Raw genomic sequence first — 18,124 nt, forward strand, 5'->3', positions numbered from 1 at the left:
GGTGGAATCTCAGGGTTGTTTTGATTTGCATTTCCCTGATGATTAAGGATGTTGAACATTTTTTCAGGTGCTTCTCTGCCATTCGGTATTCCTCAGGTGAGAATTCTTTGTTCAGTTCTGAGCCCCATTTTTTAATGGGGTTGTTTGATTTTCTGAAGTCCACCTTCTTGAGTTCTTTATATATGTTGGATATTAGTCCCCTATCTGATTTAGGATAGGTAAAGATCCTTTCCCAATCTGTTGGTGGTCTCTTTGTCTTATTGACGGTGTCTTTTGCCTTGCAGAAACTTTGGAGTTTCATTAGGTCCCATTTGTCAATTCTCGATCTTACAGCACAAGCCATTGCTGTTCTGTTCAGGAATTTTTCCCCTGTGCCCATATCTTCAAGGCTTTTCCCCACTTTCTCCTCTATAAGTTTCAGTGTCTCTGGTTTTATGTGAAGTTCTTTGATCCATTTAGATTTGACCTTAGTACAAGGAGATAAGTATGGATCGATTCGCATTCTTCTACATGATAACAACCAGTTGTGCCAGCACCAATTGTTGAAAATGCTGTCTTTCTTCCACTGGATGGTTTTAGCTCCCTTGTCGAAGATCAAGTGACCATAGGTGTGTGGGTTCATTTCTGGGTCTTCAATTCTATTCCATTGGTCTACTTGTCTGTCTCTATACCAGTACCATGCAGTTTTTATCACAATTTCTCTGTAGTAAAGCTTTAGGTCCGGCATGGTGATTCCACCAGAGGTTCTTTTATCCTTGAGAAGAGTTTTTGCTATCCTAGGTTTTTTGTTATTCCAGATGAATTTGCAAATTGCTCCTTCTAATTCGTTGAAGAATTGAGTTGGAATTTTGATGGGGATTGCATTGAATCTGTAGATTGCTTTTGGCAAGATAGCCATTTTTACAATATTGATCCTGCCAATCCATGAGCATGGGAGATCTTTCCATCTTCTGAGATCTTCTTTAATTTCTTTCTTCAGAGACTTGAAGTTTTTATCATACAGATCTTTCACTTCCTTAGTTAGAGTCACGCCGAGATATTTTATATTATTTGTGACTATTGAGAAGGGTGTTGTTTCCCTAATTTCTTTCTCAGCCTGTTTATTCTTTGTGTAGAGAAAGGCCATTGACTTGTTTGAGTTAATTTTATATCCAGCTACTTCACCGAAGCTGTTTATCAGGTTTAGGAGTTCTCTGGTGGAATTTTTAGGGTCACTTATCTATACTATCATATCATCTGCAAAAAGTGATATTTTGACTTCCTCCTTTCCAATTTGTATCCCCTTGATCTCCTTTTGTTGTCGAATTGCTCTGGCTAATACTTCAAGTACTATGTTGAAAAGGTAGGGAGAAAGTGGGCAGCCTTGTCTAGTCCCTGATTTTAGTGGGATTGCTTCCAGCTTCTCTCCATTTACTTTGATGTTGGCTACTGGTTTGCTGTAGATTGCTTTTATCATGTTTAGGTATGGGCCTTGAATTCCTGATCTTTCCAGAACTTTTATCATGAATGGGTGTTGGATCTTGTCAAATGCTTTTTCTGCATCCAACGAGATGATCATGTGGTTTTTGTCTTTGAGTTTGTTTATATAGTGGATTACATTGATGGATTTTCGTATATTAAACCATCCCTGCATTCCTGGAATAAAACCTACTTGGTCAGGATGGATGATTGCTTTAATGTGTTCTTGGATTCGGTTAGCGAGAATTTTATTGAGGATTTTTGCATCGATATTCATAAGAGAAATTGGTCTGAAGTTCTCTATCTTTGTTGGATCTTTCTGTGGTTTAGGTATCAGAGTAATAGTGGCTTCATAAAATGAGTTGGGTAGAGTACTTTCTACTTCTATCTTGTGAAAAAGTTTGTGCAGAACTGGAATTAGATCTTCTTTGAAGGTCTGATAGAACTCTGCACTAAACCCGTCTGGTCCTGGGCTTTTTTTGGCTGGGAGACTATTTATAACTGCTTCTATTTCTTTAGGGGATATGGGACTGTTTAGAAGGTCAACTTGATCCTGATTCAACTTTGGTACCTGGTATCTGTCCAGAAATTTGTCCATTTCGTCCAGGTTTTCCAGTTTTGTTGAGTATAGCCTTTTGTAGAAGGATCTGATGGTGTTTTGGATTTCTTCAGGATCTGTTGTTATGTCTCCCTTTTCAGTTCTGATTTTGTTAATTAGGATTTTGTCTCTGTGCCCTCTAGTGAGTCTAGCTAAGGGTTTATCTATCTTGTTGATTTTCTCAAAGAACCAACTCCTCGTTTGGTTAATTCTTTGAATAGTTCTTCTTGTTTCCACTTGGTTGATTTCACCCCTGAGTTTGATTATTTCCTGCCGTCTACTCCTCTTGGGTGAATTTGCTTCCTTTTTTTCTAGAGCTTTTAGATGTGTTGTCAAGCTGCTAGTATGTGCTCTCTCCCGTTTCTTCATGGAGGCACTCAGAGCTATGAGTTTCCCTCTTAGAAATGCTTTCATTGTGTCCCAAAGGTTTGGGTACGTTGTGGCTTCATTTTCATTAAACTCTAAAAAGTCTTTAATTTCTTTCTTTATTCCTTCCTTGACCAAGGTATCATTGAGAAGAGTGTTGTTCAGTTTCCACGTGAGTGTTGGCTTTCTGTTATTTTTTTTGTTATTGAAGATCAGCCTTAGTGCATGGTGATCTGATAGGATACATGGGACAATTTCAATATTTTTGAATCTGTTGAGGCCTGTTTTGTGACCTATTATGTGGTCAATTTTGGAGAAGGTACCATGAGGTGCTGAGAAGAAGGTATATCCTTTTGTTTTAGGATAAAATGTTCTGTAGATATCTGTCAGATCCATTTGTTTCATCACTTCTGTTAGTTTCAGTGTGTCCCTGTTTAGTTTCTGTTTCCATGATCTGTCCATTGGTGAAAGTGGTGTGTTGAAGTCTCCCACCATTATTGTGTGAGGTGCAATGTGTGCTTTGAGCTTTACTAAAGTTTCTTTAATGAATGTGGCTGCCCTTGTATTTGGCGCATAGATATTCAGAATTGAGAGTTCCTCTTGGAGGATTTTACCTTTGATGAGAACAAAGTGCCCCTCCTTGTCTTTTTTGATGACTTTGGGTTGGAAGTCAATCTTATCAGATATTAGGATGGCTACTCCAGCTTGTTTCTTCATACCATTTGCTTGGAAAATTGTTTTCCAGCCTTTTATTCTGAGGTAGTGTCTATCTTTTTCTCTGAGATGTGTCTCCTGCAAACAGCAAAATGTTGGGTCTTGTTTGTGTAGCCAGTTTGTTAGTCTATGTCTTTTTATTGGGGAGTTGAGACCATTGATGTTAAGAGATATTAAGGAAAAGTAATTGTTGCTTCCTGTTATTTTTGTTGTTAAAGTTGGCATTCTGTTCTTGTGGCTGTCTTCTTTTAGGTTTGTTGAGGGATTACCTTCTTGTTTTTTCTAGGGCATTGTTCCCGTTCTTGTATTGGTTTTTTTCTGTTATTAACCTTTGAAGGGCTGGATTCGTGGAGAGATAATGTGTGAATTTGGTTTTGTTGTGGAATACTTTGGTTTCTCCATCTATGGTAATTGAGAGTTTGGCTGGGTATAGTAGCCTTGGCTGGAATTTGTGTTCTCTTAGTGTCTGTATAACATCTGTCCAGGCTCTTCTGGCTTTCATAGTCTCTGGTGAAAAATCTGGTGTAATTCTGATAGGCTTGCCTTTGTATGTTACTTGACCTTTTTCCCTTACCGCTTTTAGTATACTATCTTTATTTAGTGCATTTGTTGTTCTGATTATTATGTGTCGGGAGGAATTTCTTTTCTGGTCCAGTCTATTTGGAGTTCTGTAGGCTTCTTGTATGTTCATAGGTATCTCTTTCTTTATATTTGGGAAGTTTTCTTCAATAATTTTGTTGAAGATGTTTGCTGGTCCTTTGAGTTGAAAATCTTCATTCTCATCCACTCCTATTATCCGTAGGTTTGGTCTTCTCATTGTGTCCTGGATTTCCTGGATATTTTGAGTTAGGATCTTTTTGCATTTTCCATTTTCTTTGATTGTTGTGCCGATGTTCTCTATGGAATCTTTTGCACCTGAGATTCTCTCTTCCATCTCTTGTATTCTGTTGCTGATGCTCAAATCTATGGTTCCAGATTTCTTTCCTAGGGTTTCTATCTCCAGTGTTGCCTCACTTTGAGTTTTCTTTATTGTGTCTACTTCCCTTTTTAGGTCTAGTATGGTTTTGTTCATTTCCATCACCTGTTTGTATGTTTTTTCCTCTTTTTCTGTAAGGACTTCTACCTGTTTGATTGTGTTTTCCTGTTTTTCTTTAAGGACTTGTAACTCTTTAGCAGTGTTCTCCTGTATTTCTTTAAGTGATTTATTAAAGTCCTTCTTGATGTCCTCTACCATCATCATGAGATATGCTTTTAAATCTAGGTCTAGGTTTTCGGGTGTGTTGGGGTGCCCTGGACGGGGCGAAGTGGGAGTGCTGGGTTCTGATGATGGTGAGTGGTCTTGGTTCCTGTTAGTAGGATTCCTACGTTTACCTTTCGCCATCTGGTAATCTCTGGAGTTAGTAGTTATAGTTGACTCTGTTTAGAGATTGTTCTTCTGGTGATTCTGTTACCGTCTCTCAGCAGACCTGGGAGACAGATTCTCTCCTCTGAGTTTCAGTGCTCAGAGCACTCTCTGCTGGCAAGCTCTCTTACAGGGAAGGTGCGCAGATATCTTGTTTTTGGACCTCCTCCTGGTCGAAGAAGAAGGCCCAAAACAGGGCCTCTCTCAGAAGCTGTGTTGCTTTGGCAGTTCCCAGAAGCTGTCAGCTTCTGTGGTGCAGACTCTCACCTGTGCAGACTAAAATCCTAAGTTCCAGGGAGTTCTGGAACCAAGATGGTGACCGCTGCTCCTGAGGCTGAGGCCGTCTCCCCAGCCAGGCGGACACCTGTCCTCTGGTCCGGACGGTGGCCGGCTGTCTGCGGCCCGCCAAGAGTGCTGCCTCAGCGGCTCTGTGCTTCTGCCCGTCCCAGAAGCTGTCCGGTTCTCTGGCGCACCCTCTAACCTGTTCAGACTAATTTCCTAAGTTCTGCTGAGTCCCGGAACCAAGATGGCGACCCGCAAGATTCTTTCTAAAAGAATGAAAAGAATCAGGAGCCTTGCCAGTATAATCAAGTTAAGATATGGTTTCACTAGCTTCTTCAATTAACGTAGGCCCTAAGTCAATCACATGAGTTCTTAAAGCACCATAGAGAAACAAGCAGAAGGCCATGCTCTGACAATAGAGGCAGGGACTGGAATTATAAGGCTGCAAGACAAGACTGCCATGGATGGTGGGGAATCTTCAGAAGCTATACGGGTTCAGAATAGAGATTTCCTTTGGAGTCCACAAGAACAAAGCTATTCCAAAAACCCTGAGTTTGGACTTCTGCTCTCTGAAGTCCTGTGTTGTTACCATTCTCCAATTCATTATATTTAGTAGGCAGCCTTGGCAAACAATTACAGATATTGAACTCTATGGAATCTTATTTTAAATAAACTGGATCACAAAATGGAATCTTTAAACAAAAGCACAAAATTCAAGTTATTTAATAAGAAGTGTAGTGAAGTGGAAACGTCTGGCTTCTTTGGAAAGTCAGTAATGTCAAATGATGTTTTACTGGAGCACAAAGGTGGAAGGATGTTTTGCTATAGCAAACACATGAAAGGATGTGTGAAGTTCAGAAGGAATATAAAATAACCCCCCAGACAGTGAGGACTAGAGCATTTGTTTGCCTTGCTCTACCTTGCTAGTCTTTGCTGACAACACCCATGTGTTGGTTCACCTTATATTGTGTTGTTGAGTTTCACTTGTATTGACTTCATAGGGAGAAACTCACCAAAGAATTTCTTGTGAGATTCCTGGGGCTTTCTGCCACTTCTGTGGACTCTGGCTGGTGGGCGAGCCTTCTGGTTTTTTCTGCATTGAACTACTACTCTTGCTGATTTGTGCATGGTGTCTGTTGAGTGGACTGAACTAACAATAACAAAGATTGGAATTGCCCCAAACAACTATTTCTAAACAGGTCCACTTCCCCCATGTCCTAATATCTTTTCTTTATTTTTATTATTTATGTTGTTATTGAAGATCAGCCTTACTCTGTGGTGATATGATAGGATGCATGGGATTATTTCAATGTTTTTGTATCTGTTGAAGCCTGTTTTGTGACCAATTGGTCAATTTTGTGACCATATGGTCAATTTTGGAGAAGGTACCATGAGGTGCTTAGAAGAAGGTACATCCTTTTGTTTTAGGATAAAATGTTCTGTAGATATCTGTTAAATCCATTTGTTTCATGACTTCTGTTAATTTCACTGTGTTTCTGTTTAATTTCTGTTTCCAGGATGTGTCCATTGATGAGAGTGGGGTGTTGAAGGCTCCCACTATTATTTTGTGAGGTGCAATGTGTGCTTTGAGCTTTAGTAAAGTTTCTTTAATGAATGTGGGTGCCCTTGCATTTGGAACATAGATGTACAGAATTGAAAGTTCATCTTGGTAGATTTTACCTTTGATGGGTATGACGTGTCCAACCTTATCTTTTTTGATAACTTTACGTTGAAAGTCGATTTTATTTGAAATTAGAATGGCTACTCTAGCTTGTTTCTTAGGACCATTTGCTTGGAAAATTGTTTTCCAGCCTTTTACTCTGAAGTAATGTCTGTCTTTGTCACTGAGGTGGGTTTTCTGTATGCAACAAAATATTGGGTCCTGTTTATATAACCAGTCTGTTAGTCTATGTCTTTTTATTGGGGGATTGAGTCCATTGATATTAAGAGATATTAAGAAAAAGTAATTGTTGCTTCCTGTTATTTTTGTTGTTAGAGTTGGAATTCTGTTCATGTGTCTATCTTCCTTTAGGTTGGCTGAAAGATTACTTTCTTGCTTTTTCTAGGGTTTAGTTTCCCTCCTTGTGTTGGAGTTTCCTCTTTATTATCCTTTGAAGTGTTGGATTTGTGGAAAGATATTGTATAAATTTGGTTTTGTCATGGAATACCTTGGTTTCTCCATCTATGGTAATTGAGAGTTTGGCCAGGTATAGTAGCCTGGGCTGGCATTTGTGTTCTCTTAGGGTCTGTATAATATCTGTCCAGGATCTTCTGGCTTTCATAGTCTCTGGTGAGAAGTCAGGTGTAATTCTGATAGTCCTGCCTTTATATGTTACCTGACCTTTTACCCTTACTGCTTTTAATATTCTTTCTTTGTTTTGTGCATTTGGTGTTTTGATTATTATGTGATGGGAGGAATTTCTTTTCTGGTCCAGTCTATTTGGAGTTCTGTAGGCTTCTTGTATATTCATGGGCATCTCTTTCTTTTGGTTAGGGAAGTTTTCTTCTATAATTTTGTTGAAGATATTTACTGGCCCTTTAAGTTGGGAATCTTCACTCTCTTCTATACCTATTATCCTTAGGTTTGGTCTTCTCCTTGTGTCCTGGATTTCCTGGGTGTTTTGGGTTAGGATCTTTTTGCATTTTTCATTTTCTTTGAGTGTTGTGTCAATGTTTTCTATGGTATCTTCTGCACCTGAGATTTTTCTCTTCTATCTCTTGTATTCTGTCGGTGAAGTTTGTATCTATGGCTCCTGACTTCTTTTCTAGATTTTCTGTCTCCAGAGTTGTCTCCTTTGTGATTTCTTTATTGTTTCTACTTCCATTTTTATATCCTGAATAGCTTTGTGCAATTCCTTTACCTGTTTGGTTGTGTTTTTCTGTAATTTTTAAAGGGATTTTTTGGTTTCCTCTTTAACGGCTTCTACCTGTTTACCTGTGTTCTCCTGCCATTCTTTAAGGGATTTCTATGTTTCCTTTTTAAGGGCTTCTACCTGTTTAGCTGTGTTATATTGTTATTTCTTTAAGGGAGTTATTTATGTCCTTGTTAAAATCCTCTACCAACCTCATGAGATATGATTTTTAAATCTGAATCTTTCTTTTCCAGTGTGTTGGGGTATCCAGGACTTGCTGTGGTGGAAATACTCGGTTCTGATGATGCCAAGTAGTCTTGGTTTCTGTTGGTAAGATTCTTGCATTTGCCTTTTGCCATCTGGTATTCTCTGGTGTTAGATGTTATTGCTGTCTCTGGCTGGCACTTGTTCGTCCTGTGGGTCTGTTAGCCTGTGTCAGCACTCCTGAGAGACCAGCTCTCTCCTGGCAAGATCAGTGCACAGAGGGCTGAGGAACAGTCCCACCTCCTGGGTGCAGATGAAGGCAGGAAGGGCCCTGTTTCAGCTGTTCTACTGCTTCTGTGGCCTGTGCACTCCTGGCTGGTCCCACCTTAGACAGTCACCAGAGAGAAAATGGCAATCTCCCCTGAGTCCCAGGATCAGAGCACTCCCTGCCTTCTTTCTTTCTCTCTTTCTCTCTCTATCTTTCTCTCTCTCTCTTTCTTTCTTTCTTCCTTCCTTCCTTCCTTCCTTCCTTCCTTCCTTCCTTCCTTCCTTCCTTCCTTCCTTCCTTCCTTCCTTCCTTCCTTCCCTCCCTCCCTCCCTCCCTCCCTCCCTCCCTCCCTCCCTCCCTCCCTCCCTTCTTTCTTTCTTTCTTTCTTTCTTTCTTTCTTTCTTTCTTTCTTTCTTTCTTTCTTTCTTTCTTTCTTTCTTTCTTTCTTTCTTTCTTTCTTTCTTTCTCTCTCTCTCTCTTTCCTCACTTTTCTTGATCACACTAGCCCAGAGCTGTTTGATCAAAACCTGAGGCTAATATAAAATGAAATGTTTTTTATTATTTTCTCTGTCTACTTAAAGCTTTATCATCTCTCATGACCTAGAAATTCCATCCCCCCCCCCCCCCCCGAGGTTCCCTGCATTAGCTCCTTTTCTTCTTCTTATAAAATACTTGACAAAAGCAGCTTGAAGAAGGAAGGGTTTATTTTGGCTTACAGTTTGATGGAGCAGTTCATCATTGTGGGGCAGTCATGACAGCAGGAAAAAGCTGGTCACGTTGTACGGGTAGCCAGGAATCAGAGCTACATGAAAGCCTTTGCTTAGTTCTCTTTCTTCTTTTAATTCAGTTCGGAAACTCAGCGCATAGAATAATAATACTCACAGTGAAGGTTGTATCCTCTCTTTATTTCTGTTGCTGACATAACATATCCTGACAAACAGAACTTAGGGTGGAAAGAGGCTATTTTAGCTAACAGTTATATACATTCTATCATTGTGGGGAGGTCACAGTGACAGGAGCTGGAAGCATTCATAGTCAAGAAGTGGATAAAAACAAATTAGTTCATGCATGCTATCTCACTTCTTTCTCCACTCTTATAAAGTTCAGGACCCTCTGTCCAGGTGATGTTTTCACTCATAGTGGGCAAGTATCACAATTATCATAATTAAGACAATCACCACAGATATATTAGAGACCCATCTAATCGAGACAATCTCCCATTTAGACTCCCTTCCCAGATGATTTTAGACAGTCAAACTGAGAGTTAAAACACAGATTGGTCCTCCTACCTCTGTTAACTTAATCTAGAAAATCCCTCACAGACATGGTTCTCCTTCAGAAGCATATCTCCATGGTGATTCTACATCAATTAGATAATAACAGTCTTTTCTTTTTCTTAGACCTGTGAAGTTGTCTCATTTTCATCTGTACTTCTTAAACCATGCTATACCATCTACAATACTGCTCCTGAGACAGCTATCTGCACCAGCACTAACCTTTTGTCAGTGTACACTTTTTATGGCATAATTTATATATTTTTATATTTCTATTATACTGTAAGAATATATTATTTTTATAGTAACTGGCATTAAGCAATGTAGTACTTCATGGGCAATCTGCAGGATTTGTGCAGGTGAATAGAATTTATGATGCATATAGATGGCCAAGGATGTGTTTTGCAGTGATATTTGAAAATATCACTGAAAGTAAGGAAGAGGAGGCGAAGTGACGGGGTCCACATGGTGTGACAGCTTGAATGAAGGAAGTGTAAACTTTTACTATATTCTCTCTACGTATGTCATCCTATTTACAATTTAGTAAGCCATTTTGCTTTTTGAATTCTCAAAGGCTTTCTTCTAATTTCAACCTTGTTGGTAGAACTTTCAAATTCCCCTGTTTAAATGGAAGCGTTGAATGACAATGGACACTTCTCCTTTATAAAAGGCAAGTCAGAAACAAGTTGTGAAACGACTAAACTTTTGTTGTGTTTTTGTTATGTTTTATTTTATTTTGCCTTTGAGACAGTCTTATCACATAGGGCACGCTGGTCTCAGTTTCCCAAGTGCTGAGATTGCAGGCATCTGCCTCTGTGCCCAGCCTAAAACTATTCTTATAAAAAACAAACTTGAGCTTCTACCTATTTAAAATCAAGCATATGTTTTGACAGCTGTTAAGTTGGATTCTGTGGAACAAATTTTTGAGGAACTAAATTAGCCTCTGAAAATCAAAATCCTTGTTTTAATTGGCTAAATTAATTTGAGGATTTCAGATGAATTGACACAGCAGTGGCTAGGTCAAGAAGATTTATAGAAAAACATTAACAAAACATAAGAATAAATTGAAAAAAAAAAGGTAGATTTTGTCCTTGTCTTTTTTTTTTCCTAAAAATTTTAAGTTAGGAAAGAGTTTTCAAACTACCCCCATGTGGGATCCGGTGCTAAGGTTCTACCAAAGGTTGCTTTAAATATCTCCTTTGCTTTCTTTTGCTGAAATGATAGGACCCCATTTTAATATGGCATCAAAGCAAGTTATTCTTCACTTCATTATAAGAAGGTCTATTGGATAAAATTTTGAGAGGAGTGAGGGAGTAATTTATGAAAACAGAAATCACAAATATTTTTTTCTGTAACGTCAGTGCCACAGGAAATAATAATGGGGGATACTGTCTTGCTATATGGCAGAACTGAGCCATGTAGGCCAGGGCAAGGAGTTAGAGCAAGACCTGAACAAAGCGTAGATGATCACGGATACAAAATAAGTGCTGGTATTCAGCATAGCCCATGGTGCAGTTGACAGTCCACATGTACCCGGTAAGGAAACATAGTGCCATATAAGGCTTATCTCTTCCTACAACAGATCTCCCCCATTCCCTGGTGGCTACCTTTCAGACCAGCTCCATCTTTTGTGCCCTTTTCAGCAAATGTCACAGTCAGATTACAAACTACTGTGCAAATAGTGTGGTCTGTGAAATAGCATTAAGAGCTGGGCATCTGGATGCAACCAAGAGAGTGTCTCCAAAATACCTGCACCAGCTAAATGTTTTATTCAGTATTGACTGGGTTGGATGACAGACACCAAGGATATCAAGTCTTGATCTCTTGGATTTGGAGCAAGTTCTTTGCAGATGTGACCAAGAGGCATTGAGTGTGTGTGTGTGTGTGTGTGCATGCACACTTGGGCCTGCAGGTGTGCATACCCCTCTGCGTGCATGTGGAGGTTAGAGGAGGAAGCTGGTTGTCCTATCATTCTCTTCTTATTCCCTTGAGACAGGGTCTCTCGCTGAACTTGGATCTAGGCTGGCATCTCGAAAGCCCTAGTGATCATCCCATCTTCACCCCTCCCACAGGCCTGTTTCAGATGTGCACACAGAGATGGCCAGCATTTTACATGAGTGCTGGGACCCAAACTCAGATCCTCACGCTTGTGTATCTAGTGCTCATACCTACTAAACCATCTTTTCAGTTCCTAATTAAGGAGTTCGACAGGAGGAGATTACTTTGGTTTAGCCAGACTAACATTAATTCTAATACAAGTGTCCTTAGGAGATACAGAGGAGGAAGACTCCGTGTGACCATAGAGCCTAAGACTGGGAGAAACAGCCACAAGTCACAGCAGTGAAGAGCCAACAGAAGCAGCAAGAGGTAGGGCACCAAGCCTCCCTGGAGCCTCCCAGGAAGTGTGGCCTTGCTGGCATCTTGATTTCAGCATTTTGGCCCACAGAAATGTGAGAATACTACTTTTTGTTCTTTTAAATCGCTGAGGCAGAGAGCAAGGCACTTATGCATATGGTGTGGGAAGGTTTAAGTTGAAAATGCATACAGTTCCTTTTCTTGTTTCAGTGACAAGAAGCAACTTGCAGGAGGGTAAGAGGATACAGTTCTATTAAAAATTAACTAATTTAAAAAGAATTTCTCTAATAAAATGCAGATCTTGCCTACCTAGAATAAACAATCCTGCCTTGTTCATTTACTACCTTGATAGGGGTATGAGGCCCTGACCAAGCTTTCCACAATGTGATGACACTTGTCTTTGACCACAGGGTAGGGGTGGGGGTGGGGAGCATAAATGTCTAACATATTTGCAGCAGTGTTTAATGTTCACACGCTCTGTTCCATCCTTTGACGAAGTGAATACAAACATTTACAGGGAGGTGGTTGGGATCTTTTGCTACTTGACTAGAATTAGGTGGGATCTGAGCTATAATTTTATTGTATATTGTAATTAAATTTGTTTGCAAGACTGAAAATTTTGCTGCATTTAAAGAGCTAAAGCATTTACAGGCTTGTCAGCACTAATTCATATTCTAATTAAAAACGATAAGAACATCAGCCCAGGTGTGCAGACTTCATAGTGTCAATCAAATCTCATCAGAAACTACTTGTCTTTCATGATGAAAGGGCTCTTAACATTTTTTTGGGGGGGGGGAGGGAGGACTGTTTTATTTGTGCTTTTCTTATATATTTTTAAATGTTGCTATATTTTCCATAAATGAAGGCCATGGAAGAAACTTTAATAACAACATGCAGCTGATTATGTTTTTGTAAGTATATAAAACATTACATTTCAAAAGATTTTGCTTGAGCCCCCAAAGCAACTTCTAAAACATTAATGAGCCTGTTCAGAATCAGGAAGGAGCTTTGTAATTGGGCTATTATCACTGCGGATTCTCGAGGAGTTCTGTCTTATTTCTCATGCTTAAAAAAGTTCTCAAGGAGTTCTGTCTTATTTCTCATGCTTAAAAAATTCTAATTTTATTTTTAAAATTTAAATTAAATGTATTTCTTTACCCAATTCATAAAACCAAAATTGTATATATTAATGAGATGTCATTTGATGTTTTAATGCATGTACATACATATTGAGACGGAAAGAGGAATGATCAACTGGGTTTAATATAATCTGTCCTTTAGCTTACTTTTATTTCAATTTTATTTTTGGCCTCTCCAAAGAATAAATCAAATTCTGAACTTGAGTAAGTTAAGCAGCCACAGGAAAGGAAAAATGATCACTTAATCAAAGAATCCAAACGAGAAGACTTTTCTTCTTGGTTTAACAGTTTAAGGTAATAAAAAAGAGAAACATTAGCTTAATAAAATGTGGGCTTACAAATGATATCCACGTACCATTTTAAAACAGGTTCTTAGGACTGGTCAAAGTGCAAGAAGTAAGTGTGAGTGGAGTGTTCAGCCACAAATGAGACAACCGTATTCCCTTCCCCCAAGGACCAAAATGGGGAGAGGGACAGAAAGATTATGAGTCAGAGGTTGGGGAGGACCTAAGTGGAAGCAGTACCTTTTGGGCTGCACAGGACCACTGCCCCGACAAACTCACGATGACAGTTGTGGTTGCCTGCACAAAACCATCCGCATTCCAGAATGGCCAGGTTCTTAGTAAGGGTTTCCTAATGAGGAAGGTCCCACATTCCTTTACAGTCTCAGCACCCATGTGACTCTGATGAACCTGGAGTCTCAGTGAGAAACATAAACGTTCAAAAATCATTTGTATTGAAACTGGTTTATTTTTTCCCATAAGGAGGAGCAAGTAGATGGGTAAGGGTGGGCGCTATCTTGCTGGGTAGTCTTTGCCTGGCATGCATAGGGTTCAGTCCTAAAAATCCTTTGTTAGTTTCTAAAACCATGCATGTGTCATATATTTATAATCAGTCCCAGCACCGGGGAGGCAGAGACTTGGGATCCTTGCGGCTCACTGGATAAGTGAACCTCGCGGCTCGCTGGATAAGTGAACCTCGCGGCTCGCTGGATAAGTGAACCTCGCGGCTCGCTGGATAAGTGAACCTTGCCTACTTATTGAATTCCAGGCCACTGAAAGGTTATCTTAGAAGGCATGTGGATGGTTCTTGAGGTAACACTCAGGGTTTTCCTCTAGCGCGCGCGCGCGCGCGCGCGCACACACACACACACACACACACACACACACACACACACACACACACACGGAAAAAGTGCATGTCAGGATCTCAAGGATAAATTTTAGTAATTATTTAAATTGACAGTATGATTTGAGATTTTTTCAAAACAAAAACACTAGCTGGCTGACTCTATGTACATTAAAGGTTGAAATCTTATAAGTAATGCCAGATTCATTTGTCATCGAGACAGGTCAATAGCCTTGTGGTACTGACTATGGCTTACTATAGTAAATCTGATTGTGATATCAAGATGTCAGATTTTTTTTCACCTTGATTGCCACATATTTAATACCTCTCTGGTCTGTAGCTATCACCATCTCTCCAGCCTTTCAGATATGGCCAAGTCAGTTAAACAACTGACATGTTTTTCAGGCTTCATATGTTAAAATAATTTTCTTGATTAAAAAATAAAAATATAAGACTTACTAATAACAACAAGACATTAAGCTAGCAAAAGCCTGAAATAGTTTCATAAGGTAACTAGTTGCTTTATAGACATATATGGAAGATATTAGATATGTAAACATTTAAGCACATGTAAATTTTGCTTTGGGTAGCATATGTTTTTATGTATGTATATGGTATATTTTGAACTTTTTTGCGTGGCTTAGACCCTCTTACAGTAGTTTTTATCAACTCAAACTATTTACAGTAGTTTTTAATACAATTAAATTTGACCATATATTTTTCTGATATTCTTTTTTTTTTTAAAGATACTAAAAGGACTGTTTTTTTTTCCTCTTCTCTGAATTACCGCATGACACATGTACACTGGATGCCATAGTGCTGCAGGCAAGAAAACAGAGCTCAGTGCTTGATGCACTTCCAAAGGACCTCACACTCAAAACAGAAGCTGGGACAGCTTTGAGTGACAGAAAAGTGGAACGTGTAGCCGGCATTCTGCCTTTTGAAGGAGGTTGTCAAGGGATAGGCATCTTCCTGGCTTGTGTTGGAGCACTGATGGAACCAGCACACTTTGAGTAGTGTTCCTTAAAGTTATAAGCAGGCTGGGATGGCTCAGTGGATAACACACTTGCCCATAAGTGTGAACAGGAGTTGGGACAAGCATTGTAACCCACTTGTACTCTGTACTTAGGAGTAAGAGATGGGGGACCATCCTGGTAGGCTGGGTGGCTAGTCTATCTGAACTGGAACTCCATGTTCAGTGAGAGAAGCTACCCAAATAAAGTAGAGAGTAATTTAGGAAGACATTCCATGACACTCATTAACCTCTGGCACAATATGCACAGATACATACCTTTGAACACATATATACATATATGCTATACACACATGCAAAACATATATATACACATATGTGTATGTATATATGTGTATATATACATATATGTACACACACACACACACACACACACACAAACACACACACACACACACACATATATAAAACCAAACCATCCACTTGTATGTGTATATCCAAAATAGGATCTGGAAAGATATTTGCATATTCATGTTTACTGTAGCCCTACTCACAGTATCCAAGAGGTAGAAACAACAAAACTGTCCATGGATGAATAGATGGATGGAGAGAAAATGTGGTATGTATACAAAATGCAATATTATTTAGTCTTTAAATAACATGAAATCATGTTACATGCTATAATATGGCCAAACGCTGAATACATTGTTAAGTGAATAAGCCCACCCAAAAGGTAATTATTACATAATCCCAGCATATGAGGGAACTGAGTCAAATGCTTAGAAAACCAGAATAAAATAAGGAAAGTGGGATTCATTCTTTCATAATTGCAGAGTTTCAGTTTTACAAGATGAAAATTTCTAGAATAGTGCTTATTTTGGTGTGTATCATCAACAGCATTGTCCTGAACATTTTAAAGCTGGCTTGGATGGTGCATTTTATGTTATGTGTTTTTTATTATTAAAAAAGCCCCCCCCCCCAAAAAAAAAGGAGACTGAGAGATAGTTTGTTAACAAGATGGCTTGTTACTCTTCCAGAGGAACTGAAGTCTCTTTCCACCACATGTTGGGAACCAGGCTGATCCAAGGCTTTTCCCAGGGGCCCTGGTACATGGAGAAGGAAAGTAGTTCTTTGTTAAAACCAAGAACATGATTGGCAAAGTCAGTAATGGCTTGAGGCCAGACCTTGGTGGAGCTGTGACTTTAGATCTTGGGAACTGAACCCTTCCTGTCTAAAAGGCCATGGTTGGCAGTTCTTTTTTTTTCTTATTTAGTTTTTATTCATAATCATAAACTTAACTTTGCAATCCAGCTAGACTTGAAGGGGAATGAGGAAAATATGGAACCCAAAGAACTTCAGTGAGAGCAGAGATTACAGGACATTGCGAGCAGATGGGGTGGGGTGCTCTCCTGAGCTACAGAAGGAATGGTTTGATGGGTAAAACGTCCGCAAGTCAAAAGAAATTAGAGTTGTCCACAGTTGGAAATAGTGGTCTTCTTGCTGGTCTTGCCATTCCTGGACCCAAAACGCTCCATGGCTTCCACAATGTTCATGCCTTCTTTCTCCTTCCCAAAGACCACATGCTTGCCATCCAGCCATTCAGTCTTGGCAGTGCAGATAAAAAACTGGGAACCGTTTGTGTTTGGTCCAGCATTTGCCATGGACAAGATGCCAGGACCTGTATGCTTCAGGATGAAGTTCTCATTCTCAAATTTTTCTCCATAGATGGACCTGCCGCCAGTGCCATTATGGCATGTAAAGTCACCACCCTGACACATGAATCCTGGAATAATTCTGTGAAAGGAGGAAGCCTTATAGCCAAATCCTTTCTCTCCAGTGCTCAGGGCTTGAAAGTTTTTCTGCTGTCTTTGGAACTTTGTCTGCAAACAGCTCGAAGGAGACGCGGCCCAAGAGCTTGTCATCAGCCGTGATGTCAAAGAACACGGTGGGGTTGACCATGGCTGCAGCAAGCGACGAAAAGCAACAGTGGTGTCTGCAAAGCCATGGTTGGCAGTTCTAAGGCTGCCATGTGCTTGGTCTGTGATGTACTTGAAATATCGTGTGTTCCCTTCGTGCAGCATTGCTTGACTAGCTTCATGCTGATTGTGCCCCATTGATAACTTCTTCTCACTCTGTCCTATTTCCCCTTGCAAACAGTATACAGGATGTTGTACTTTTAATAAACCTGTTTGGCACAAAACATCTTGACTCCTCTCTCTCTCTGTCTCTCTCTCTGTCTCTGTCTGTCTCTGTCTCTGTCTCTGTCTCTCTCTCTCTCTCACACACACACACACACACACAAATGATGTTTTAAAAATACCGTAAAGTTTCGGAATCATATCTAAATTAGGAGGCTCCTTATCATGTTATGTATGTATTGAATTCCATTCCTCCTTCAAAGATACAGAATTCCTAACTCTCATTACCTGCACATACAATCTTATTTAGAAATAGAAACTGTTAGGTTCAGCTAAGGTGAGGTCACTAGTGTGGATATAGTCCAGCATGGCCAGGCGCCTGTAAAGAGGATTCTTGGGTCCAGACACAGAAATAGTGGGAAGACAGTATGAACAGACAAGAAAGGGGCTGGAGAGATTTCTCAGTTAAATGAGCACTTGCTGCTCTTGCAGAAGACTCAGGTTCAGTTCCCAGACGATGCACAACTGTTTATGACTCTGAGCTCTGAGGGCACATACATACACATAAGTGAGAAATGCAAACATAAACACAGAAATAGTGTTCTAGTTAGGGTTACTATTGCTGTGATGAAGCACCATGACCAAAGCGACTTGGGAAGGAAAGGGTTTATTTGGCGTATGAGTCCACATCACTGTTCATCATTGAAAGAAGTCAGACAGGAACTCAAGCAGGGCAGGAACCTCTAGGCAGGAGCTGATGCAAAGGCCATGGAGGGATGCTGCTTATTGACTTATTCCTGATGGCTTGCTCAGCCTGATTTCTTTATTTTTTTTTCTTCTTTTTTTTTGGGGGGGGGGGCGCAGTCTGAGACAGGGTTTCTTTGGGCATCCTTGGTTGTCTTGGAACTAGCTCTGTAGACCAGGCTAGCCTCTAACTCACAGAGATCCACCAATCTTTGCCTCCTGAGTATGC

The 18,124-nt window shown here is 39.9% G+C and overlaps 1 pseudogene; it reads right to left on the reverse strand.

Moving 5' to 3' along the window:
* Gm5791 (predicted gene 5791) lies at window positions 16,276-17,015 on the reverse strand (annotated as a pseudogene).

Source organism: Mus musculus, chromosome 13, assembly GCF_000001635.26.
Source record: "Mus musculus strain C57BL/6J chromosome 13, GRCm38.p6 C57BL/6J".
Classification (NCBI taxonomy): Eukaryota; Metazoa; Chordata; class Mammalia; order Rodentia; family Muridae; genus Mus; species Mus musculus.